Raw genomic sequence first — 27,384 nt, 5'->3', positions numbered from 1 at the left:
TCTAATATGCTGAAAACATACAGTGCATGATCACATATACATAATTTCTGATACAGCAGTAACACAGTGCACATTACATTAAACAGCATGAACGTTGTGGGGCCACAACACCTGCCATATTACCTCTTCCAACATGAATTTACTCAGACACTATAATCAAGATTTGAAGCCATTATCCAAGCGCCTCCTCTGAGGGAAGCTCAGGAGGTGGCAAAAAAAGGGCCTTTTCAAAAGGCCTTCTAATGAGGGGGCTTCCTCATGGAAGAATGTGGTGCCAAAACTGTCATCTTTTTGGCACCAAAATTAAGACTGCCCTCTGCTGCCAGTCATTTAATGACATACAATGAGACATTTATGTCAACCAAACAAACCTAATTTCTTAGTGAAATTGTTTCGACTAAATTGTTTGAAATTCTGTATGACAAAAAAAATCTGATTTATCTTCTATTTATGGATTGTAATTGGGCAGTATAGGGTAAAAGTAATAATAACAGTAATTAATGACAATAATTAATCAACTAAATGTACGAATTAAAGTACAGAAAATACATTTTTATGAAAAGTACCGTCAAGTAATCACAGCAACACAACTCGTAATATGTGTTTGATATTATATTCAGATGTTCTGTTACATCACCATTACACTTCCACAAATACAGAGAAATCACAAAGTTCAGATAACACCTTATAAATCTATAGGGTTGAACTGAAGCTACTGAAGTAACTGAAGCTACTTAGCATTTTTCAGCAAAATCTCACTAGAAATCTCAGCAGCACCTTCACCATGGTAAGTCTGGCAAGTGAAAATATAGGAAGCCTACACATATATTTTGATCCTTCAAGGAACTATAGGAATTGGGAGGGTATCACAAGAAAATGAGGAAGGTGGCTAAGAAGGCATCAGGAGATGCCTGCTGCTTTTCCAGGTGAACGGTCCCCAATTTTGCCATCAACTGCTCTGTGGGAAGGATCCTGATGACTTGAAACATATTATATTTTTTAAAAAATCTATTTTGATATTTACTTATTTGCTCCCTTGGAAGTATTTTTGGTAAATGAATTCTATTAATCCATTCACAATGTCATGCTCTTCCAGAGGTTTCTGTAAGATTATTGGGCATTTTTTTCTATCTAGAAGATATTATCACAGATGTTTGGCTTTACAGTTCTCAAAAATGAATTTGTGTCTGCAGACATTCACCTACCTCTTCTTCACAGCCAAAATATGTTACAAAAACATACAGAGTTGAGAAAAAACCTTTAAACCTTTGCAAATCTATGTACACAGACTCAACCCTTACCTTTTAAGTGCTAATTCTCAAAACATTCAATGAATAGAAGAGGATTGTTGGGAGTGGAATAGATCTGCACAAGAAGTTAGGTGCAAGGAGGGAGGGGCAAACACTAAAAATGAAAGTGAAACCTTTTGAGCCAAATACTTTTTGTGGTTTATCATATTATTCTTTCCCTATAAGAGAAAACCTATAATGGCAGCAGTCCATAAAAGAGATCCCGTTTGGGAATATTTTAATGAAGTCCTTCTGCCTATGAGTAAGGCAGGCATACATGCAAATTATGTAGAAAACCATTATTTAAATATATTCTTACTGACTAGTGATTTAAATCAAATTCACCCTGGTTCTATCATACTTTGTACAAGTCAAATTATAAATCTTTTCAGGGGTGGAGGAACACTGTAAAAGGGGAAAATCCCAGGGCATCAAATCTCAAAAGGGCTAACTGTACTAAGATAAGCCTTGGAATGTCTCTGGAACCTTGAAATCAGGGATAAAACCATAAGAGTACCTTCCAAACATGTGTAAGGCACTGATGTGCTATTCCTGTATCCAAAAGATCCTGCCTATAAATTTAGCAAATCTATTCCTATTTAAGAAATACTATTAGGGATTATGTTGCAAGAAATCAAAAATAGGTGTTTACACTGGCAAGTATCCTTGGTTAACTTCTGCCAATAGAATCAGGTAGGAGATTACCACCACCTGCTCAAGCTGGCCTATCCGGTAGCCCACTAGCTCCAATTTCCCTTGTACATTCACTGCCTGCCAGCCCATCCTGGTCTCTACAGGAAGAATCTTACCTGTGAGCCCGGACAGGGTCCCACCATCCCCAATGGCAACAACTATTTTAGGGCTTTCCGAGTTCAACTGGGCAACTCAATCCATTTCAAGGTACACTGAAGCTAGTCATTCATGTGATTTTTTTCAGAAAGAATCTGTAAGTAGGAGATAAATATCTTGTTTACAAACCTTTCTTGAAAAATCCGCACTGACTTCCAATTCCAACATGAACTTTCCTTGTGTCTAACAACTCCATAAGAATAATTTCAAAAGCATTGGGCATTGTTTGCACACTAAAGGAAAAAGCTGAGTCTATTATTTTAATTGAGTAAGAAAGTTGTTTATTCCTGTAATGTAAATGCTGAAACCTGTATTCCCCCAGGAGCAAATGCTTAAGCCTTTACACCCCAGAGTGATCAGGATGTGACCTCCATAATAACTTCAACATTATTGTATCTTGGTGAAATCATTCTAAATTAAGACATCCCCAAATCACTTCTGAAGTGGCATTCATTATGCTTCAGTCATCAAAACTGAATACACAGTTTCTTCTCCTAGTCTCATGAGAAAGAATTTAATTTTTAACATTCTAAATTCACTTTAAATATTTGAAAATATATAAATCTGCCTAGAACTTTGTTTACCAGGCAACTTTACAAATTCCTAAGGAAGCCTGATCCTATCTCAGGCAATCAAAATACCCCACAAATTAAAAAAGGACTGCAGCAACATATTAATCAGCAGCAACACCTTCAAACAGACACAAAAACACTATCTATTATACTTTTAAGTAACTTAACTAGTGGACTCTCTCTCCATTTTTCCCCTGAAGCTAAGTATGGAATTCCCATCTAATTCACACAATGTTAAGGATCTTTAAATTCCACTTTCAATGGGATAATTGTGTATACATTTAAATCTCTTTCCACGAAGATCAATGTGACTTAAAAGTGTTTACTTTTGGCCCAGTAAGGTCCATGATTTTCATCCAAATGCTTTCTTGTCTTTATAACTCTAAATGATATTTTTAGAACTTACAGTACTTTCCATACCATATGAAACTGGCTTACATAAAATTACACCATTGGTTCCTCCAGTCCATTTTGTCTAGCAGTGTCTCTCAAAAATCACAGGAACACTTCTTTCCCCACACTGCTGTCTGTGACCCTTTACCTGGCTATTCCAGTGATTGAACCTGGAGTCTTCTGCTACAAATGTGCTCTGTCATTAAGCTCTGCATAGTTTGATGATAGCTTGATTATTACACAGGATAATTAAAAAAAAAAAACTTGATCCAGAGTCTGAAGTTTTTATATTGCTACAATCCTATGAGGAAGTATGTCCCACTAAAATTAATTGGAATTGTTTCTGAATTGATTTGGCTATATACTGAGATTGCTAGCATTCTACTCTGGGAGACCACCACAACAAGAATATCCTAAATCACAGTTATATTGCTACATTATATGATTTACACGACAATGAATTATCTTATTTTTCACAAATGGCACATTTCTTGCTCTACGTATTCTGCAGTAAGTAGATCAGAGGGAGAAGAGGCAAAGCTTCCACATTTATATTTTCAGTATAGAGTAAGGATTGATATGTAGAACATCAATGAATGACAAAAAAAAACACTGTTGCATAATGACATTTCCTGTTATGCTCAACACAAACAGTGCAACAACACCTCTTGCATATATTCTGTTATTTTGTCTCTCTAGGTAGGATTTAAGATTGTTAACAGTTCAAGTGGTAAGCGATATGTTGTAAATAAAATTAATAATAAACCTAACTACCCAACCCTGTCAAGACCCACTAATTCAAATACATATATTTTAAAACTTCATTAACGTGAAAATCTGCACACAGACCAAGTTTCTAGAAAATAGACTATATCTCTATCTGCCTTCAATTGAATAATTTAACTCAGGAAAGCAGGACCGTCTTAACAGCATTATGGGCCCCGGGCAAAGCAGTGTACTGGGGCCCCTTTGATAACTACAAATACTGTTAATTTTGAAAGTTTTCCAATTTTCCAAGGGTTAACATACACAGAATAGTATGGGGCCCACGGGAAAGCCCATGCGTTAAGACGGCCCTGCAGGAAAGGAAAGAGTAATTACCCATTTCTGATCTAACAGTGGAAAATATGATATTATTTCTACTGTACTAATCACCCCATTACTCAGCTTTTTCAGTTCTGTAAAATTAAAACTTGAATTTCTAATTATTTGAGGAAATAGCTTTCTTATGTCTTCTCAACTCCAGCAATGAAGAGAAGCCTGGTTTCAGTTCCTTATCTATTACTTTAGTTGCACAACTTTACATCTCAGTGTGGTTTATATTTGGTTACTAATACATGACCACTATTATATAGTAAAAATTTGCCCACATTTTGCACATCTCAATATATTCATACTCTGAGGCAATCCATATAAAATTATTGGTAGTATTAATAAGAAAAAGACTGTCTTCAATATACAAAACCATCATGAGACTGTTAATGATGCCACCGAAAAACTTTAAAGAAAGAAAAAACTGTGCATGCAGTAGATTGTTCTTCTGGTCTAGAGTGCTAGATGAAGATTAAGTTTGTGAAGTTTTGATTTAAAAAATCCTAAAACTCCCAGCACTCCCATCAGGTCTTTTTCTGCCTAAATATGCACAGAATTGTACCATTAATCACTTAACACATACCCCAGCAATGCTTCAGGCTTTACTGTAGACTCTCACAAATCACATTCAAAGCCATACAAACAAATGCCATTTACCTTACTATGGTGTGGAAAAGGTGAGCTGATGACCACAATGATACCTTTTTCAGATGGACAGACAGGTATGTTTCAACAATGGAATGTTCATCTCTCAAACAAATAACAAATAACCAGAGAGAAAAAATAATAAAAGGATTCACAAACCAGTGAAGTATTTCTATAAGGTAGGGGCAGCAAACCTCCAATTTAAAAATTTAAATTTAATTAAAATTAATGTTTTTCATTTTTAAATCAGCAAAATGCTAAATTTCTCTCATTTTAAACATAATATAGTTATAATGAATTCTGATCACAAACATGTTTACAGTCTCATAAAAATGAATTAATGGCTCTGTAACACTCATACCAATCATGCATGGGCATTCATTTCACTTTTTCTTCTCACAAAAGTGCTGATATTGTCATAGTTCGTTGAAGAACCTGTGTTTTACATGCAGAAGTCCTCACATAATCCCCAGCATTTCTGGGAAGGGTTTAAAAAGACTCCTCCATTAAAACCCAGACAGCCACCACCATGCAGTGTCATCAATACTGTGCTCTATGAAGCAGTAGATCAACAGGCTTGTTTAAACTGATCTTGCATGCCAGGTGCCATTACTCTAATTATTATGATTATGATTACCTTTGTATACCACCCATAGCTGAAGCTACCCAGGTAATTATCTGTCTGGGCACAGCTTGTCATGTCAGCTGGGGTGTTTGAGGGTTGTTTCCCCCACAAACAAGTCAAGCTGCCTGGGCTTGGCTAACATGACAAGCCACAACTGTGTGAGTAAATGGCTAATCATGTCCGGTATACACCAGCTGTTTAAAAAGGCCACAAGGGCTTGTTTTGATTGTGCAAACCAAGTCAAAGTAAGGTGGCTTCATATATTTCGGTGAATAAAATCACATGTCCAAATACAAAGGCTGGATGGCCTTGCCTTATTATTGTTCCGTGCTTATGTTGTGGTGAAGCTGGACGACAATAATGGACAAAATGACAATAAAGGAGAGATAGAGAGAAAAGGAATAGTGGAGTGAAATGGAAAGAAAAGCTAGGATGTTATAGTACACACAGTTCCTATATAATCTATACTTTGTCACACAAAAACAAATGGCTTCTGGGCATAAAAGAGAGCCTATCTGGCAATATACCCTCCTACAGTTTGTAAAATGCTGTACTGAACTGTAAATTAACATGTTTTAGTGAACAAATCTGCACCATCATTTAAGAAATATGAACTTTCAGTGGCAAACTTGGTTTAAAATGTGATTTTAAAATGAACTTTCTTTTACTGATTTAAATCGTGATTTAAACGTATTATTTAAACTACCTTGTTTTGGATTAATCCACTCTTGAGCTGGAGAGGAAGTTGCTGAGAGATTCAGTCCTCCTTCTGTCTGAACCTTGCATTACAGTGCTCTGTAGTGCTTATTTCTGAGTAGAAATGCTGAGGTTTTCCGTGCTTGCCTCTAAGTGGATATTAATAGGTTTGATATTTGGACTATTTAAAAAAGCTGCTTTATCATTTGATCCTACTTCTAAGTAGAGTTGTAGGGGCTTGTCCTGCTTATCTGTAATTGGACAGGTTGCTTATGTTTCCTTCTGAGTAGGCTGGTTACCTACTATAAATGGGTAATAATGGAATGGATTTTTTTTTAATTGCCTCTGGTCCCACGCACTACTGCGATGCAGCTTTAGCTTCTCTGAAAAGGAATTTGGGCCCTAAACTGGCAAGGGTTTGTCATCACTGTTACAAAGAACAATGGTAATCTTGTTTATGTTTGCCACTTCTTCTTTTTTTAAAGGCTGTTTGAGTTCTCTCACATTTCAGTGGTACAGTGCTAAGGTTCTAAAGAAGTGGGGGAAGTTAAAAAAATCAAAATGTTTAAAGTTCACAACATTAGAGTATATATAATTCATAGGCACAATCCAAAAGATAACTGTGCCATTTACACACCTTCTAAACTGTGGTTTATATTCTAGCTGAGAAATTGCATGTTATAGGAGAGTACAATTTGAACACTTAAGACCAAGTTGGAGCCTTTTTGCCATCTTCAGAGAAACACCAACTCATCTCACCACACAGATAACGCAGCAGAAACCAGTACAACCAATGGGAAAACCAAGAAATGACATGTATGTGTTACCAAAGCCACAAGCTGCAATTTGTAAGCAATGACTGCCATTCTGTTATCCCTCAGCTACCACTCCTTCAAAACATTTATTTTACAATCTGATGGCAGAAACACTAATCTTTGCTTCTTCTACCAATATGAAATATTATAACCTCACTATCATATCAGAGAACTATAAAATTTTAGCTTCATAATAAATATGGGAGGTCTATGTGACAGAGAAACCTGTCCATAGCTTTTCAGAAATTTAGGAACAATATTTTGAACCTATTATTAAAAGCTTAATGTACACTTTTTCTCCCAATAATCTCTGGCAAATCTTTTCTGCATACTTTTGCAAGATAAGCTGATGTAAAAACATATGCTCAGAAACTCTTATTTACACCACATATTCTAGGGCTCATGCCTACTACAGACAATGTAATATATTCCAAGGCTGAGCCCAAATTGGGCTCAAGCCAAGACCCCATTTGAAGCACCATGTGATACCGTTTTTGTCTTTATTTTAAAAAGTAATTTTTTCTTTTAAAAGGGGGCATTGCCAAATGTATGATGAAGCATACGGTGAAACATGGGCTGATTGCGGATGGGCATGGGCTGGGGATAGTAAGGGGAGATATGATCAGTACCAACAGCACCTTACAATAGACTTTTTCTACTTACTTCACAAAGTAGAAGGTACTCTAAATAAACCATGATCAAAAGTTAAAAAGGTGGTTCACTATTAGAAGGACCTTGAATTTTAGAGTATGAGAAGACTTTAACTAAACTACTAGCAGAACACACTATGGCAATGTTAGCAGTAGTTTCAGCACCAGTTCTGAATACAATTTCACTCTGCAATGCAGGAGGATTTAAAAAAAAACTTGAAGGGGACCTATCTGCTTGGCTTACCTTTAGCTGATACTATTGGTAGTGTTCATGGATCTTATGCTACTTTTACAGATGGGGCAGGGGCAAAATCTTCAAGTCCTGAAAGTCATTTTTATTTGCATGAGTGTAGTATAATAGGCAAATTTATCCCTACAGACATGGACTCTCCTTAAAGAAGGGAAAAATGTATCATTAGCAGCATGAGGATAACTTTGTAACAGATTAATGAAACAAAATGTACATTCCAAAATCATAAAGTTTGTGAGCCATAGTACCACAGTGCACACTGTACTCACAATCTTAATTATGCATTATAATACTGAATTATATGACTTATTCTGTTTAGCAAGAGTTTCTTGGAAACAGTTCAAAATTAACCCATTGTTCCAGGTCAGCAACCCAGGAGAAACAAATGCACCTGATCCTATAATTTAATGTCATCAAATCACCGATACATCCAGTGTTATCCCTTTATACTCCCAGAAAGCAGCTCTGTTATCTACTGCCATTGTAAACACTATTTTCTCTAGGAATATCACTGTATATCATCCAAAGAGATGGCACAATCCAATGCACTGGATGGAACACCACCCATAAAAATTGTATTCCAAGCTCTTCACTATATGTACCATGTGACCTTCCTTTGCACAGGCTTCCTTTCTCTGCTTCAAAGATTCATATCCTCTCTCCAGCATTACCAGTTTCTATTAATAAGGGTATGTAAGATAATATAAAATGATCAAGTATATAGTACAGATGTAGACATCATATTTGCACACTTGCTACAGACTAATGCATGATTCCATTTTGACAATTCTGTGTCTTTCTAAAACAACATATTCTTTGAAGCAATTTGTTCTTAAGCCTGTCTTATTTCCAGTTCAATGTGTATTGTGTTGTATCAATACAACATAAACTCAGGATCTTGTAAACAATCAGGCACCTTTGGGTCCTAGTTAAATCAATAGAAATAAGGCTACAGTCCTATGTACATTTGGAAGTGTCTCACAGAACTCTGCTCTTTCAAGCAAATCTGCATAGAATCTCACCATGGCAAGGTCTCATTGACTTCAATGTAATATAAGCACACCTAACTTTCAATTGGTTCCCTTTAGTAATAATGTTGCATAATAGCTCAATTCCATGGATATTTCCTTGTGGAGGCAACATTTAGAGATTAATCAAAAAAAAAAAATTCTCCACCCTCCTGCCAAGACATAAAAAGATCCCTCTTTTTTGCAAAGTAAATATTTACGAATACAAATTCAGTTCCCAGAGTACATAAACAAACAGAAATCGTAGTGTCTTTTGAAATCCAAGACAAGAACCTAAGAATGCATAAAGAAAGTAAGAAGCTTTAAGCCCCAAACCCCACCTAGAGGCAGCGCTCACAGATCCATCACGAGAGGGGGTAGGAGTGAAAACCCTTCCAAATTAAATTCAGCCAAAAATTTTATAAAAATGCTTAACCAAAGGCCATAAATTCCTCCCTTACACATTTACACACAGACATGCGCGCACATGGATAAATCAATCTACGACTGCTGCACAGCACTTCCACACGCTGCGGAGCCCAAATCGAGCTCCTCCAATTCCCCGACACATGATCCCGCAACAGCCCGCACCCTACCTAATACTGGAAAGCGGGCGCTGGGAAGCAAGCGGGGAGAGGAAAGGAGAAGCGAGCTAAGGCCACAAGAAGAGCCATTGCCACGAACCATCCAAGGATGCACTTCCTCCTCCCGCCTCCACGTCCTGCTTCTTCCCTCCGCGCTGAACAGCAGCAGGTATCCACGCTCGGACCCCTACGCTGCCGGGCTTGGCAAGGCGGAGGGGTTGCCTCAGCAGCAGCAGCAGCAGCAGCAGCGGAAGGCACCTGTTTGGGCACGAGGGCAAATGGGTCGCTCAGCTCTCATGCCGGAGGAGCTGGGGGAGGAGGGATGCTTCCCCTTCACCATGGCAACGGGGCCCTCCACCTCTGGCGGCGGCGGCGGCGGCAGCCGTGGCACTGTGTGAGGGGGAGGGGAGGGGAGGGGAGGGCACCGATTCCCTCTAGGCGCGCTGCCATATGCCGGGCAGGGCAAGGCGGGCAAGGCAAGGCAAGGCAAGGAAGGGCGCGCAGGGCAAGGACGGAGGGGGGAGCCTTGCTCACTCCCGCGTGGGCGCCACAACGGCCTCTGCTTCCCACCCGCCCCCGGGAACGAACAAGGGGGAGGTCTCCGTTCCTCGGCCCCGCCAGCCTCCCCCATCAGGCCAGAGGCGCTCGGTCACTCCTTACCCGCAGAGCGAAGGGGCATCCGCCCTCCTTGGATCCGCCTTGGCATCGCCTCCGCCACTGCCGTCGTCTCTGAGTCCCCCGAACTGGGCACGTCATCGTAGCCGTTCACCCCTCTGCCGCCGCCTCCGGCGCCGCCGCCACCGGGCCAGAGCTACCGCCGCCGCCGCTGCCATCCCGGGGCCCGCTAGCCCCCCTCCCCGATTCTCCAATGCCGCCTCCGCCCGTGCCAGGGCCGCCTCCGCCCGCCGGGCCGCCCACTGCGTCAGCTTCGTAAGCCCCGCTACGCACCCAGCGGTAACCATGGCGACGAGTGAGCCTTCGAGCGCCCTCTGCTGTCGGGATTGCGGCAAAATGTGGAGGCCTGGTAGCGCGAAGGAGCTTGCAACTGCTCCTCAGAGCACGATGAGTGGGTGGGGGTTAAGGAAATGGGGCAGACGGGATCCCTCTCTCCAGTGCGTAGTTTCTAAAAAGAGAGTTTTCTAGACTTAACCGTATGTGGAGGTCATGCCATCTCTGCTGGAAGAGAGCCCTGCATGCATGTAGGAACTTGGTGATCAAGTGACTCTGCACATGCTTAGAAACGTTTTCATCACTGCATGCATGGCAGATGTCAGCTGTGATATGAGAGCCAGATTCCATTGCTGAATCCTGGCATAACTAAGTCAAACTGCTTCCTATATATTTCACATTGTATGTGTTCACATTTGTTTATATGCTGCTTTCTAATGAGCAATCAGAGCAATGTTTAAAAATTCAATATTATTTTATTTTAATTTATTTTAATTTATTTATTTGGAGTGCTTGTATGCTGCCCCATTCGCATAAGCCTCGGAGCGGCTTCCAACAAATAAATAACAATATACAAAAATATACAGAATTGGAAACATCCCAGAGTTAGATAAAAGCAATAATTAATTTAACAATCAATTAAAATAACATTTAAATAAAAAGGTCTTGGCCTGGCGCCGAAAAGCAAATAATGACGGTGCCAAGCAGACCTCTCTGGGGAGCACATTCCACAGATTAATATTAATGGGGAACATCTTCCAGAAAGTGGGTGCTGCAACACTAACAACTCTTTTACTGCAAACCTGAGACAAAGTTGAAAGTGTACTCCCCCTGAGATCTACAAGGACTGGACAGAGCAACATAAGGACTGAGGCAATGGCTAAGCTAATCTGGTCTCGTGTTGATTAGGGATTTATGATAACAATGAAACCTTGAACTTGACCAAGTAGCTTACAGTAGTCACTGCAGTTGTTTCAGCAGAGGTGTAATAGACTGCCAAAAGAGGCCCCTGTCAGTAGCTTTGCAGCTGCATACTGCAGCAAATGCACTTCCCTGACCAGGCCCAAAGATAACCCTGCATATAGCACATCATAATAATGCTGTCTTGAGTTTACTATTGCCCAAACCACCCCTCATCAAGCTGTCATGGTCAAAGAAGTGCAGCTTGCAATCTAGCCAAAGCTGATAAAAGGCTCATTGCTCTCAAACCTTCTAGTGATACACATGGATCTAGGAGCACTCAAGAATTCCACACCTATTCCTTCCGAGGGAGTTTATTGGCCCTTATCCTGCCTGTTACTGTGTCCAAGCACCAGTCTACAGCCTACACAGCTATGCCAGATTCAGATGTTAGGGTGCAATAGACAGGTGCCATCTGCACATTAATGACAAGTCTTCAAATCCTCAGATGACTGTTTCCAACAGCTTCATAGAAATGGTAAACAGCAATGGGGGGGGGGGGGTTAGAATAGCACAAGTGCCAGGGGATCAAAGTGTATTCCCCTAATGCTGCCTGCTGTGACTGATGCTGTAAACAGGAGCTGAAGTCGTGTGCCCAGTACACATCCCTTGAAGCTGATCCAGGAGGATATCATTGTTAATGTATTACAAGAAGTGGAAAGTGAAACCAAAAGAAGTGCGAATGCTCCTCATACACATGTACACCACCATCCCTCTCTTGATAAGATGATCCCCTTACTCATCCCCCCATACAAGGACTTAAACCAAACTGGAATAGGTTTAGATAAACAGTTTTATTGAACAATGTTTGTACTTGCTGCACTACAACCCTTTCAAACAGTTCCCTTAAAAGGGGAATATTCATGGCTGGGCAATGGCTACCACAAATCCTTGGGTCCAAGGAGGACTTCTTCAGGAGCAGTTGCCCTGTCTCCTTTTTTAAGGTAACAGGCACCACTTCTTTACATAATGTTGCATCATCTTCCCCTCCAACCAAAGTAGCCATGCCCCATTGGATAGCCTTAATTAGCAATGAGGCACAGGTGGTTGATTGCATAGCTGGAAACACCTTGGCCACATTATCAGGTCATATTATCTGAAATCAATTCCACAAAACATGGCCAGCTGAAGCACTGGATACCTCAGTTAGATAGCTAATAACTGTGACATCTAAATTGCTTCAAAGCCAGGCAACTTTATCCACAAACTACAATGAAAAAGAGTCACAGCAAGCCTCTGAGATCAGCAACTTCTGAACCACTCTAAAGAGCTTAGCTCAGCAGTTACCCAAGGATGCAGTGGAGACTGTGAAACAGGCCTTTTTGGCAATCACTTCACTACATGGCAAATATATTTCTGCACTCTAACTAGTAATTGGTTGGTTTTGGAGGAATACTTCTGCCACCTGTGCTCTAGTTGTTGTCTGACCTGTTTTATTACCTATTGCTCCAAGAACAGAACAATCTCTGCAGAACTAGAGAGGACTCAGTGGAAATCACTTGTCCTACCTGCTGGAAAATTTCCCAAGGGCACCATCAGGTTCCACAGATCTCTCAGGATAGATTAATGGACACACCACTAATGCTGTCATGAGAACAAATTCATTTAGGAAGTGCTAGAACCATTCTACCTGCATGAACATCTGGGAAGCTGCATTTTGTACCCATTGAAGTTTCCAGACAGCTGCAAAGGCCACCCTGATACAGCGTATCAGAGCAGTCTAATGTGGATGTCACTATTGGATGGGGAGCTGAGGCTAGATCCCTCCTCTAGACAGAGTCACATAGCTGGCATTTCAACCTCAGATAATTAGAGGCATTCCTAGGAGTTGCTATTACCTGAGGTTCCAAACACAGAGCTAAGTCTAGTCAGATGTCAAAGCTATGAACTTCATCTGTCAAGGGAAATGCAAATCTGGATCCAAAGTCGCCATTTTCACAAAACTTACATCTTGTCTGGAGTAAGCTTCAACTTGTTCACACAGATCACCTCCACCCCTTCAAGAGTTCCACTGTCTCCCTGGGGTAAGCAGCTATAAACACAAGGTAGAACTACATGTTACATACACATTGATGACACTTCAGCTCAAGCTTCTGGACAACTTCTGCAAGTGATTTCATGGGCTGCAACAGAAGATCCCCCCCTGCCCCAGCATCCCTTGTGGGACCAATGCTTCAGAGAAGACTAGAGCTACAATAAAATTTGCCTCCCGTTCTGGCCAGACAGCTTAGAAGGATACTACAGCAATCATATCAAAAATAGCTGAGAAGTCCAGGAGAACCAATAGCGTGCATTTCTCTTGTGTATTTCCTGGTGTAAGTCACCCACAATGGCAACCACAGTTGTATTCATTTGAAACCCAGACCTGAAAACAGGTTGGAATAGATCCAAATAATCAGTGCTTTTAAAGCCTCCATGTTCTACCACTGTATTCCAGAACAGAAAATCTGATAGTTTAATTATTTAAAGCACAACTCTATGCATATTTAGATAGAAAACCATATTACAATTGGTTGGGGAATTCTGAGTGTTGTAGGACTTACTCTGTCTAAACATGCACAGAACTGAGCCTGTAAAAGCTGCCCTGAGGCTTCGGCAAATGAGGCGGCATAGACATTTTCTAAATAAATAAATAAAACACAGTCCAATGCAAGTTCAGACAGGAAAAAGGCATGCAAATCCCAGCTAATTTACTGGGCTCAGACTAAGTTTCTTCTGCCATCTTTTTTGGGGGTGGGGGTGGGGAGAATAACTATATCTACTTTCACCTCCGTCCTTCTAAGTCTCTAGTCCTGTCATGGCCAGTTTCAGCAACCAGGAAGGGCAAGGATCTAAAGTGGTAGGCCTCACCCCTCCAGATATTTGTCCACATCCTCAGGGAACATAAGATGAAAGCTTATTGTATTACTAGTACTGTGACTAGATGGTGTTCTAGCTGCATCCATACCTGCCTTTGTTAAAATTATGATATACACCTGAGAGGTTTATACACAATGTACATGTGTGCATGTGGTTTCATTAACACAGCAAGACTGGCAAACAAAACCAAGACCATATCACAGATAAAATATCCCTTCCCGTTGGCTAATCAGTATTCTGCGTATGGCCAGAAATGCTAGTGCATCATTGGTATTTTTGGTGTCTAATAATAATTTGCAGTTTCCTAGCAGTTTCACAAATAATTACATTATTTCTATGGGATTGTTTTTTCCACAGGATACTGCAGAAGCCTTGTGGCCTGTGAGTTTGCAGCCTCTGACCTTAAGCACTTAACTTTTCCCTTGTGCAAACTAGTTAGCTCCATTTCAATTGTCCAATTATCTCAATATTTGAAGTTATTATTACTAAGTGGTGCAAATATCTGTCTTTGCCTTTTGTGATTGTTAAATAATTTTCAGCTCCTGTCAATTTCTTTAGGACCTTAACATCTAAGTTTCTGGAGTTAGATACTGGCATGGCCAAGAAAAATAGAAGCAGGAGCTAAGCATATTAACTGACCATTTTTGCAGGCTTTTAGAATTATTGAGAAGTCTTTTTTTTAATGCACCTGCTAAATAGTAATAGTAATGTATGACATACATATAAGTACTGTTTATTAGACCCAATAGTGAGCACTCTTATGCACATTTCCTGAAAGAATATTATGAAGGGACAGGTGGACCCTTCTCCAAATGTCTTTTGTTCATTTGGTACAACATGGCTATCCTGGCAGGCTCTTGTCTGCTAAGTATTTTTTTGGTGGTCTTTGCCATGGGATTGCTATTTCTTGCTTTCTGTCTGTCTGTCTGTCTGTCTTTTCAAAGAAGCATATTCTGTCACTGGTTTTTAACTTGGTTAAAGCTGCTCTGAGTGATGCATCAACACAAGAAAGGTGGGATATACCTTCCTATATTAATAATTATCTAGCTTGAATATTTTCATTCTGTCTCTTGTTCAGGGAAAGATTTCAGAAAGTGCTGCACAACTTTAGAAAATCCATTTTAAACCAGCAGTTTTCTGCAGGCAGCAGACTTCTGTATCTACAGCCATACCTTTTGTCACTGCCAGTCAATTATAGTAGTATGACAAAGGTGTGAAACAAGCAAGGCCCATAAAAATTCAAGAAATTAGGTAAGCTACAAAACAATCGGGAACTAAACACAACAGGATCAGTAACTTGATATCCAGAGCTAAATCCAGAGCTTGTGGGTTGCTGCTCTCAAGTTGCCAGCCAAGAGGAACAAGAGGCACAATTCATCTTAGCAGATGAGGCTGAGGCACTAGGCCACCACCCCTGACTCACTTTGCAAATGGATCCATTCAGGAGAACCAGTTGCTGGCCAGGGATATGCATATCAAAATGCCCCTCCACTTCCTCTTATCTGTCTGCCTTTCACTTTACATTAAGGTAACAGGCACCACTTCTTTACATAAGGTTGCACTATCTTCCCCTCCAACAAGTTAACTTGTCACACTTTTGCAAGTAATATGTTGCAGGTAACACACAAACCATGTGATACATTACTAGTAACACTCTAAAGCAAGTTCTTTACTCAGCCGTCATTTTTCTAGTGCTAGTTAGGACCTCATGCTAGTGCATCTCTTACTGCCACCACCTTCCAGATTAATGTTAAAATGCTAAATCATTAATAGGAAAATGCTAAATGTGAAAGAAGGTATCAGGATTCAATAGATTAAAAAGCAAGGAGTTTAAATTAATAAAAGACAAAGCAGCTGAACTGCAACAAGACAAAGTTTTATTAGTTGACAAATCCAGCACTAAAACCATGGAATAGTTTTTCTAGAAGATATTATTATGAGCTTGCTTGTACATGTTGTAGGCTATATCATTAAGGTTTTGCCTGACTAATGTGGTGTTTAACGAGGGAAGCTAAATAGTGTTGAATATCTTGGAGGCTTTCTCCAGACCTTGAAGGATAACACATCAGAATTCAGAGTGGGACAGAAAGCAAAAAAGGTGAGTGGGCAGTGTGGGGCCCAGCTCTGCCTCCTCTTCCTCTTGTCTCTGCTGGCCAGGTGTGCAATGAATGGGCAACCTTGAACTTAATCCCACCATTCTTCCAGGTGTGCCTGGCTATTGCTCCTCCAAGGAACACTTAAACCTTTGACCTGAACAGAGCCCTGTCTTGCACGGGGCTATTACTCCTTCAAGGAGGGTTTAAACCTTTGCCGTGGGAAGGACTCTGTTTATTGCACATGCCCCTTTGCTCTTAAGGGAGCTATTTTTCTTCCTTTTATGTGGTACAGTCCAGAACGTGATTAGCAGTGCACGTGTGCACATAGCTATATGCTGGTGGTATTTCTAGCAGCTCTGAATGTCTCGCCTCTTTCTGCTTGTGTTAACTGCAGTGGAAGACACGATGGTATCTTTGGGTCTCTGAAGTAGAACACTGTCATTTATTGTTTCTTTTGAACCGTTTTTGCTTTGTTCTCCTGCCTTCCCCCCCCCCCCCCACACACACACACAAAAAGGCTTCCAGAGTGGTTTGCAAAGATTAATATTAAGACAGTCCTGGATTTCAGTGTTACAAGCTAAAAGACGTAATACAAAACACAAATAAATTAGGAGAAGTGCGGGGTGGCAGGGAGGATTTGCTCGGGCATTAGTTCTTCATTGCAAATAGAGCAGCTGAAGAAAGAGTGAAGAATATAATTTTTTTTCTGGTGACCAAGCAACAAGTGCCAGTAATTTAGGGCTCTATCTGAAAGAGACATAAAAGAGTTGAAAATATAAGATAAACTTCTGGCAAGAAGGTCAGAAAGTGTAAAAGATAAGCCTGGAGCCAGCTGTTTTGACACCAGAAGTGTAGGTTAAAATAACCTTGTACAAAAGTAACAATGTTTTCTGCATGATGCTTTTCTACATCTGATCAGGGCAAACAGTGAAACACATAAAAGCAGTGTGCATGATGGCCGTGGCAGCTGGTCTCAGCTGGAGATGGGCTTGCTCTCTATCATTGGTGTGCACCTACAATAAAGAGTCTTTTTAGCATAAATTTACTTTCTGGTGCTGTCTGTCTGTCTGTCTGTCTCTCTTTTTTGTCCTCAACAAATTTGGCAACTCCACCAGGACCCATCTGCTTCTCTGGCCATGGATTTTGCTCTGAAGCAATGCAGCATGCATCCTTCATTTAAAGAAGCCTTGCCCAGCAGCCAGGACCATGTGCTGGCAATAAGGGTTGTCCATGGGACCAGCAATTGCCCAGGAAAAAAAAAAGAACCTAAATCCAGCAACAGCACCTACCCTTTGAGTTGGTTGTTAAGATGTCTCAGTGTTTGTCTGCCCTGTGTATCTGCATGTGCCATGTATGTTCTGTGTAGGCACCACATGGTAACTTTTGAGTCAGCCAAGCAATCTCCAGGGGACTCCATGTGGCAGTAAAATTAGTAGGATGCCAGCCCCGAGGTGCAAAACTGAATTGTGGAAAGCAGGAAAAAGTGCTACGCACACTCTGAGACCAGTTCCCAGATTCAAGACACACCTCCTGCTGTGCGATAGCATGCTGGGGTCTGGATTGACTGGTGGATGAGTGTACACAAAGTGGCTGGCATGCAAGAGGTTGCTTCACAACATCTTAATCTTGTGGCTGTGCTTTGAACAGAAAAGGGAACAGGACTAATGGTACAGGTTTGAGTCCCGTGCATGGCAGGTTCAAGTCCTGCCTACACTATCCTGGCCAGATGGCTATGCATAGGTTTGAGTCCCAGGACACAAGTCAATTCCCTGGGAAAGGAGAAACAGAAACAGGTTTCCTTTGTCCTAAGAAGAAAAGGATTTTAGTAGAGCCAAGGCATGCACTAAGTAAATTATTTTTCCTCCTGACTGAGTATAATCTTTTTTTTTTTCTTTTGTTGGGGTGTATTAAAGCAGCAATGCTGCAGCAGTTTCTCTCAAGCCTATTCTAGGCTAAGGAGGACAAGAAAGAAGAGAAGGGAAAATATGGTTTCTTTGTTCAAATTATCCTTATGGCTTGTATGTTTTGGTGTGTTGTTGAAAACAATGGTGTTAATGGATATTTAAAAGGACTTTCAGATTTGTGCGGGGGTGGTGTGTTTGTGTAGTTTCATGAGGTCATTGTCAGAATTCAAGCAAGGCTGAGTCCAGCTGAAGAAGGCTCTTGATCAGGGGCAAGAATGACTGTGAGAAAAGCCATGCAAGACAGAGCAAGTGATCCGAGTGTGTATGAAATTTTTCCTTTCCCCAGATCTTGGCCAGTGAAAAACCGTTTTGGTGCATAAAAGAGAAGAACTAAAAAGCAGTAAAGATGAGCAAAAGAATGCAGCAGGTATTGAAGAAATTGCTGATGATTTTGGGAAAAGGCAGTTTGAGTTTAAGAAAAATGTAGCTAGATCATACTGCTACAAAGAGATTCACTAGAAGAAAATTAGTACTTGTGAGAATTGCAGAAGTAGCACATGTGCTGCTCTTGAGCATGAGCAAAGTGCAAGTGCCTTTGAGAGTTGGATTGGCTGTGCTTTCAGTCACAGGACAAGAGAATTTATTCCAGACAGGGTGAATTCCCCTGGGACAGGGGCAGACCTAGACTAATGCTCACAAGAAGGAAAAAAGTAGACTAACACTCAAAAGAGGAAAATGTGTGTGCAAAACAGTGATGGCTTGGGAGGCAAGAGGGTTCTGGAAGAAAGAGGGAGAATGTACAGTGTTCAAAGCTTATATTGCCTCATGGAGAACATGTGTGTTGAGAGGTGATTGTTTTAAAACAGAAGACCTTCTTAGCAGTCTTGGTAAGAGGCTAGGGGATTTTTTAAAAAGAAAAACAAGCTTTCCAAAGCATGAAAAAAGCAGCAATGTCATAAGACATGTATCACATCTGTATCAGCTGCTAAGAAAGACTAAGAAGACTGTTTCTTACCTTTCACATTTGGTGTTTGAGCAAGGTTAAAAAAAACAACAACCCTTGACCAAGGCTTTAATCCATGTTTTGAATCATGATAGTGCAATGCCAAGACTGAATGCTGAGATAAGAAAAATGAAAGATACTTTGCTGAATTTGAAGTTCTGTATGTTTAGAATGATCTTTGTGTAAGATGCATTGTTGTTTGTCTTACAGTTATACAGGCTGAACTGGACAGTTATTTGAGTGGGATGGTGTCACTGTGGTGTTTTTCACCAGTAGGGCATTGGACACGGTGGCCTCCTTGGCCTCTTACCACCCTATTATACTGTGAATCTATGAATTGGTGTATGTAGCTGTGATTAAATGTGTGGTTCACTTAGGTAAAGATGCGGAAAAACATCCTGGTAACCAAGGGGTGTGTTTTTTTATGGTATGTCCATAAACTCAACCAGAGAGGCATATTTTTCTTTAGGCAAAATGGATGGCAGAAGAAGGTCCTATTTTCATTATCACCTTGCATTGGCTGGAATAGAAACAGAACCTTTAAGACAGAGCTAAAGAGACTTCTGCTATAGGAAAGAGTTAAAATGGTTAGATACTTTGTATCTTCTCCAATTTTTTTCCAACTATTTCTTCCCCAACTAATGTTCTTCTCCAGAGTATTCTGTTGCCAGGTGAAGTAATAGTCTATTATTGCAAGCTCTAATGAAGTCTGGGAAGGCACTTCATTTAAGTTTAAGCTGTGTACTCTTAGAAACCAGTTGAACTGTGCCATCCATTTCAACAGAGACTGGGTGCATATAAAAACAGAGAAAATATTTCCTTCCGCTCTGGCGTAAAAGTCCATTGCAAGTTCTCAGGCTGCAATCCGATGCCAAAGACTACAGTGGTGGAAGCACTAGAAGCAGCTGAGTTACACCATAAGGAACCTCTTGCACCCATAGAAAATAGGGTCAGAGGGCAGGGTGCTGTGCTAGTAACCTCTCCCCTGTGGAAAAAGCTGATTTCCACTGCAATAAATTCCTGAGACAAGTTCAAATTTTGCTTTAACAACAAAGGTTATGCTGCCTTTCCAATCCCCAAAGCCTGCAAAAGAAGAAATTCCTGATGCCCAGGTGAGAAGAACCATTCTAAGTGATCTTGGTGACAAGAATCACTGTGAAGGCAAAAGAATCTGGATGCTAGATCCATGCATAAAGGCCAGTCCCGGAGCCAAAGTCCAGACTCAGAGTCAAGGATCAGGCACTGAGAGCTCAACAGCAAGCTAACTTTCCTAACTCTCCAACAATTACAACCCAGAAGCTCCTGTGTTTATGCCTGTGATCCCTTATCAGAGGAGAGTGGTCAGTGAATTAAAGAAACTTATGAGGCCTGTGGACCACCTTGAAGCAGATCAGCAATACAAAAGTACCCGCAACTGACTCTCCAAGAGAAAGAGGAGCTAGGCAAGACTTGCAAGTCCAAGGAGCAAATTGCAGGAAAAAACTGACATTTTGCTGCAAGATCGAATGGAAGCAAGAAACAACACTTCTGTATGTACAGAAACAGCACTTTGAAAGTTACCTTGTCAACCCTTCTGCCATTTGAATTAAAGACAGTCCTACCCAGATTCATCATAACAGATTCAAGAACAGGCTGCGTGAAGCAGACAATTCACATGCCCAGACAAATGGACTGCCATCCTTTTCTCAAACTCCAGAGGAGATAGACCTGTGCCCCATCCCTAGCAGATGTCCCAGAGTGTTAGCATGGTCTGCTGGCAGTTTCATATGCATACTATGGGTATGGATTGCCCCATAAGACATTATTGATCATGTGGCTCAAGAATTCTCTAAGGATTTTCCAGGGCGGATTTTCTTTTCCAGAAGGAAGGACATAAGAATACAAATTTTTCCTGATGACCAAACAAGTGTCAGTTATTTAGGGCTCTATCAGAAAAAGACATAAGGGAGTCAAAAATATGAGATAAACATTTGCCAAGAAGGTCAGAATGTGTAAAAGATAAACCTAGAGCCAGTTATTTTGACATCTGAAGTGTAAGTTAAGATACTTGTGTACACAAGTAATAGAATGTTTTCTGCATGAAGTTTTTCTACATCTAATCATTGCGAAAAGCTAAATGTATAAAAACACTGCTAAGCGTATAAAAGCACGATTTTTCCCACTCTTGGTTTAAGCTCTTCTTGGAAGCCTGAAAACAGTTCAGGAATAAAATCCACAGTTTATAGTTTACAGGCCATAATTAAATTATAGCACAAGGCTCACATATAATGATCACTTGCAATTCAGCAACAATCTGTACTCAACTTGTACCCTCAGATGTTACTGTGGGTGAGCTAGGTCCATGCCTAAGTATATGTGACTGTGTTTATGTATATTTCCCTTATTTCTGTCTTCTCTTTTCCTTCCTCCATTGTCTTCCTTTCACTGAGATTTAGAGGGTATGGTTCCTTAGGGCAAGGAGACCATGCAGACTAGAAATCAGGGAATCTGGGTCCTAGACCCAGCATTAGCCATAAATGTTGAGATGGGGGCGGCACAGAAATGTTTTAAATAAATAAATAAATAAAACTCACTGGGTACTTTGGCCTTGTCACTGACTCAGCCTAACCTAGCTCAAAGGTTGTTGTGAAGATAAAATGGAGAAGTGAATCATTTAAGTTACCTTGTGAAAAGAACAAAATGTGATATAAATGTAGAAGTGGCAGCAGCAGTAATAACTATAACAACAATTTGAATTACTCTACACAGTGCTATATCATGGCTTAATGAAAAACAAATCATAAATACACAGTAACTGGTATACGTTGTCACTGGTGCCTTTAATTTTGCACTTCATTCCATGGTGACTCACCACTTTTACTGGCCATTTCCTTCCAGAAAGGACCCTTTCTTGCATGTCTTGCTAAACAAAAGCACAACCATAAATAATACAAAATCATGCATGAGAGCAGCAAAGATAATTTTTTGGGGGGGAGCCCAGGCTTGTTTGTGCCTGTCAGCACCGTTTGCAAACTTACAGCCCAATATTTATCCATATTCAACTCTCACTGATTTAAACTTAGTTTTCTTCTGCATGTGTGTATAAAAGATGAGAGCCTTTATATGCCATGACTTATCAACCCAGCTCAAAAAGGAGTGTCAGTTTTTTCTGTTTGTATCATTGTTGTGGTTGCTTTTGCTTTTTTTACACCCAAGTAGAAGTATTAAAGACATGTTTGTGTTAGATCCTCACATATTGAAAGCTAGTATAGAGCGTGAGCCCAGGGGACCAGTGTCCCTGAACAGACAAGAATAGACATGGGTGGAGAACTGTGCTTCCAGGCTACACTAACATGCAGTCCAAGAAAAGAACTTCTTGTTGCCCATGTGCCCGAGGCAACAAGAAGTCCTGAGCTACAGTTCAAACTGTCATCAAACTAAGTTTTGGCCTGGGTGCTGTTACCAAGCTCTGGTGAAAGTTCTTGACTAGAGAAGAAGAATATATGTGTGACACTGGCAATTCCACTGCTCAGACTACTAAGTATGCTTGACCAGGAAGATTTTATGAAGAGTCAAGCAGCAGTACATGAGCTACTCTGGCCTAATGCTGCAAAGAACTGGCTGGTTGTTTTATAGCTACCTCCTTTAGTTAGTGTAAGCAACATCTAGGGACCTCTTCCAAGCGTCGTCTTTGAGGGAGACTCAGAGGACTGCAACAAGGGAGTTAGCCTTCTTGATGGCAGCCCCATGACTGTGGAAAGCCTGCCCCACTGAGACCCACCTGGCACCAACTGTGTCTTCTTTTCAGGGCTAGGTAAATCCTTTCCTCTATGCTTGGCATTTGACAGTATATGATGGGGTGCTTTAACATTGGTTGAAAAAATCAGGTCATGGTAGTGTTACCTGTAATTCTTTTTGATGATCACAAGCTGTTAAGAATTGTTCCCTATTAAAGATTTTATAGTATGCTGTATTGTACTATGAACTACCCCCAAAGCTTTGGCAACTAGGGAGTATAGAAATGAGGTGACTAAATAGCATTCCTTTGTCATCAAGAACTGCTGTAAGGTTGAATCTTACTAGAACAGAAGCTTCATGTGCAGCAGTAAGTCAGAGCATGTCCTGGATAAGTTTTCTTCCAGGTCTTAATGAAAGCGAGAGGGGAAGGCTTGCTTACTGGCTTCAGTAACAGAAGACGCTAGCTTGTGGTTGTTTCCTGCAACAAATGTGCCATGCTCCCTGAACCTTGCTTATTTGGTTTGGGAAGAACTGGAATGCATATTTCTGCCTGCCTCTGCCAAACAAGCAGTTTTGGTGGGAGGACAACCTAGTTTGCAATGTAGATGTTGTATTTTCTTTGGTCCTGTATTACCACTAGGTTGCTGACTAGGTTTACATAACATTTGCACAAAATCTTGCACAGCCTTGTGAATTTCATGAGAAGAACATATTGAATCCTGAACACTTGCATCTTCTTAGCAGCAGAAACTGAGCCAATGACAGCTTTTACCTTGTCTTTCTGCTACCTCCCCCGCTGATATCAAATAAAAAAAAACTTCAAGAAAGATTTACTCTTCAGTGCCATCTTCTGGTAAACGTAGGCTAACATCAGAGTTAGCAATTCTATCTTTTTAGTACCCAAACGTCAGAATGACAATGATTTTTTTTTTAAATTGTTGACTTCAATCTAGGGGTCTACAACTTGTCACCATTCTGCAATGCCATTTGTATTTTAAGAAAGTGGTGTTGCTGATGTAACTTTCTGTGTATAAGTAATCTGCATGATGTTGGAACATTATTTTACCACCATTTTCTTGATCTCAAAACAAAGAATAAAGAGACTCTTGTTTGGCTTTGAAGGGACAGCATTCAGACTAGCCACTACTTGGAAAACCTCAATTTTTAAACAATTGCCTATGAACTCTTCAGAATTTGTTCCAACATGGTGACCATACTAAGAAATGCCCCTTTCGGTAATCTGAGCAGCTATGATTGGCTTCATCTGTAGCAATTCAGCACAGTTCTAGCCTCTATTTCCCGGAGACCACATCTGTCACTGTTTATCAGACCTCCCGAACTGTACTCTTATGTAACTTGCTCCAGGCAATATTGAACTTGCCCCTTGTTGCTGACAACCCTGGATCATTTCTCCTGTGAATTTTAACTACAGTGCCATGCTTACCCACTTGCTAACTTTCTTCTATCTTGATTGCTGGTTGCAGTTTGGCCCCTGTGACTGAAATTCTGAACCCCTCTTGGATACAGTGGAAACAATTTTTTACATGGAGATTCTAAAAGTCGATGAATATCCACCATTTCTACAATAACTTCTTTTGCTGTTTTGTAGAAGTCTTTTGCTATGCCTCAAAACCATTACAGAAGGATAATGCCACCCCACCCATAGGTCCAAAACCATGACCTTCTGTTATTATTTGCACAGATTTCTTGTGGAATTTCCATGGTGTAGGATGCCAGTCTACAGCCATCCTGAAGCAGGTCTTTTCCTATATTCAGACTTACTGAAGGCCACAAACACATACTGCATACAAAATACCAATTTATTTACAAAACTCTCATACTACTCTAGATCCAATAAAATCCTAAACAGCCAACAAGTAAAAAGAACAGGGGAAATATTTAAAATACAGGGTTAAATTTTTAAAAATAAAATTATGCTATGGCTGGCTGAGTCTGGAAAAGTTAATCTAAATTAAAAAAAAAAATAGCTTCAGCAGGTATCTAATGTCTAACAGGCCCACAACATCCAATTCCAAATCTGTATGAATCTCATAACAGTTGTGTGAGATTTTTTTACATGGAAATGAGTAATAGGCATATTTTTTTAGTTCAGTGTAGTAGCTTATTTGTATGATGGTGCTGATGATGATGGAAAAGAAAATACAACAGATTTTTCAGCTCAGCTTCTTTCCTTATAATGGCATATTTCACCATTGTTATGAGGCCTTTTGTTGCTCTGTATAAATCTAGGTATCATTGCCTGTTATTTGACTAATGTTGTGAAATGTATTCTTTGAAGTATTGGTCATGTCCAGTGTTTTTTTTTTGTAAAAAAAAAAAGGTGCCAGAACTCACATCTCTGCCTCCGCAGCAGTAAGCACACACACCAATCCCAAGTCTAGCGTCCCAAGCAGCTATCTCTCAGTATCAGACAGCAGATAGCAGACACAATAGCAGCCTGCAGACACTATGTTAATGATGTTTGTTGCTGATCCGCTACACCATTCAAAATCACTTCATAAAATCCATTGGAAAAAAAGGTGCCGGAACACTGTTCCGGTGCATTCTATGACAAAAAAAGCCCTGGTCATGTCTATTCTCAAGCTTACATAATCATTTCAAATACATTTTGCATGCAGTTCTTAAGATCTGTTACTCTTAACAGCAAATATCTTGTTGCAAGAATAAATTCACACCTTTGGACCACTGGCTGATTCTGCCATGCTGAAGGCAGTCGTTATTCAAATTTTCTAATTTCCCTTGTTGGGCTCCTGGAATAGAGTAGAATAGCAGCATCTTTGCACACCCTGTTTCTGCATAGTTCCCAGGCCTTTTGACCCAAGTCAGTGTTCAGGCCACACTTGGTAATTCAGTGCACGCCGATTGCTAATACCTCTTAACACAAATTGATCCCTTAGCTATTCTTCAATATATGAGTCATGCTAAACATAGAGGGCAAGCCATGGAGGCTTAAGTTTAAATTTAAAAATCATTTTCCCCTTGGTATTGTTCAATGTCACTGAATTTGTAATTTTTCAGCTAATACATTTTCCTGAGATAATTAACCTCATTTAATGAGAATGTTAGACACTGGCTTCTCTCAGTGCTCCAAATTTTTGTGTTAGAAGAAAATTCTTAGGTTTTTAGAGGTCAACATTTTTTGCAGTGCTTTGCATTACTTGAGAACGTGCTGCCTATCAGATATCCCCCTTGTGCTCTTATCAATACACACATTTTGGGGGCGTTAACTGAGATGTCCCTCAGGATGCGCAGGACAGGTTTGGTTGTCCTTTTCCTACCTTGAATGGTTTTAATTTTTTACCAAATAAAATTACCTAACAGGGTTGCACTATGTACCACAAATTCTATACTACAACCGCATATTTTAAATTATTTTAGGTCTCTGCTGAGGGTGCAGCCCTCTTAAGGTGGTGTACAAGTGCAAAATAACACAAGGTGGATCCACTGAAAATTACTAAGAAAATATTCAATCAAAATCCATAAGGCAGATTATCAATAAAAATCAGTAAAAGAGAACTTACCAATAAAATGAGACATTGGAAGAATTCCTGGAAAGGAGACAGATAAGAATCAATCCAACTTGAGCAAACCACAAAATAGTTTGTGGGCTCTTAGTCACAATCCAGTGCAGAACTAGGAACATTTAACTGCAAGTTGGATGTGTTCTTTGGTTTTAGTTGTTTATTTGAATTTTGTTTCTAAGCTGCTTTGAAGAATATGGAGACCAAAAAACCGGCCTAGAAATTTAATAAAGGACCCCCCCCCACACACACACACACAATCAACGAAACAATCCCACATCTGGCAAGCATGATGACAGAGTGCCCAGGTTAACTTGATTTAGGCTCTGCACATCTTATTGTGCTGTGTGTATAATTTAGAGATGGTTGCAACAAACATGGAGTCTTAGGTGCTGTCCTGTGCAGAGTTGTACCTTATGCAAAATCCTGGGTAAGAAAAATTATATCAAATAAAGACTAATGAGTAATAAGTACAATCTCTTCCTTAAAAGTTTGTTTTTAACAGAATTGTACCCGAAAGACAATCCAGATCCACACTGTACAGAGGTCCTGCTGCTTGAGTTGATGCAAGTACTATTGCTTCATCCGTGTTCCATTTTATCTGTAAAATATCCCCTTTTCAAATACATCTTTCTTGTGTAGGCCTTGAACTCTGTCGTGCCTCTAACCTTTTGGAAGATTCTGAAAAGAATCAGAATGCATAGAATCGACAACCACTCCACTGTGGGTTTGATTACCTAGCCGTGCTAATCCTGGAGCTTTACTAAACATTTCCTGTCTCATCTGAGAGTGATAAGTATATTCACAACACAGTGGGATTTGTCAGATCTGAACACAGACAAGTTTGTTGCATCATGTGATCAGTGGGGCTGACTTTCATGTATGGGT

The 27,384-nt window shown here is 40.3% G+C and overlaps 1 protein-coding gene across 3 annotated transcripts in view; it reads right to left on the bottom strand.

The window, feature by feature from the left end:
* Positions 1-10,272, bottom strand: part of DAGLA (diacylglycerol lipase alpha) — a 139,829-nt gene extending 129,557 nt beyond the window's left edge. For all 3 annotated transcript variants that reach the window (XR_006414268.1, XM_044425676.1, XM_044425677.1), the window contains exon 1: positions 10,128-10,272. The gene's annotated coding sequence lies outside the window, so the exon portion shown is untranslated. The remainder of the gene's footprint in view (positions 1-10,127) is intronic.
* Positions 10,273-27,384: the final 17,112 nt, after the last annotated feature.

Source organism: Varanus komodoensis, unplaced genomic scaffold (assembly GCF_004798865.1).
Source record: "Varanus komodoensis strain SLA01 unplaced genomic scaffold, ASM479886v1 scaffold16, whole genome shotgun sequence".
Taxonomy (NCBI): Eukaryota; Metazoa; Chordata; class Lepidosauria; order Squamata; family Varanidae; genus Varanus; species Varanus komodoensis.
The sequence above is the reverse complement of the archived record's forward strand: the minus strand, read 5'-3'. Positions and strand labels throughout refer to the sequence as shown.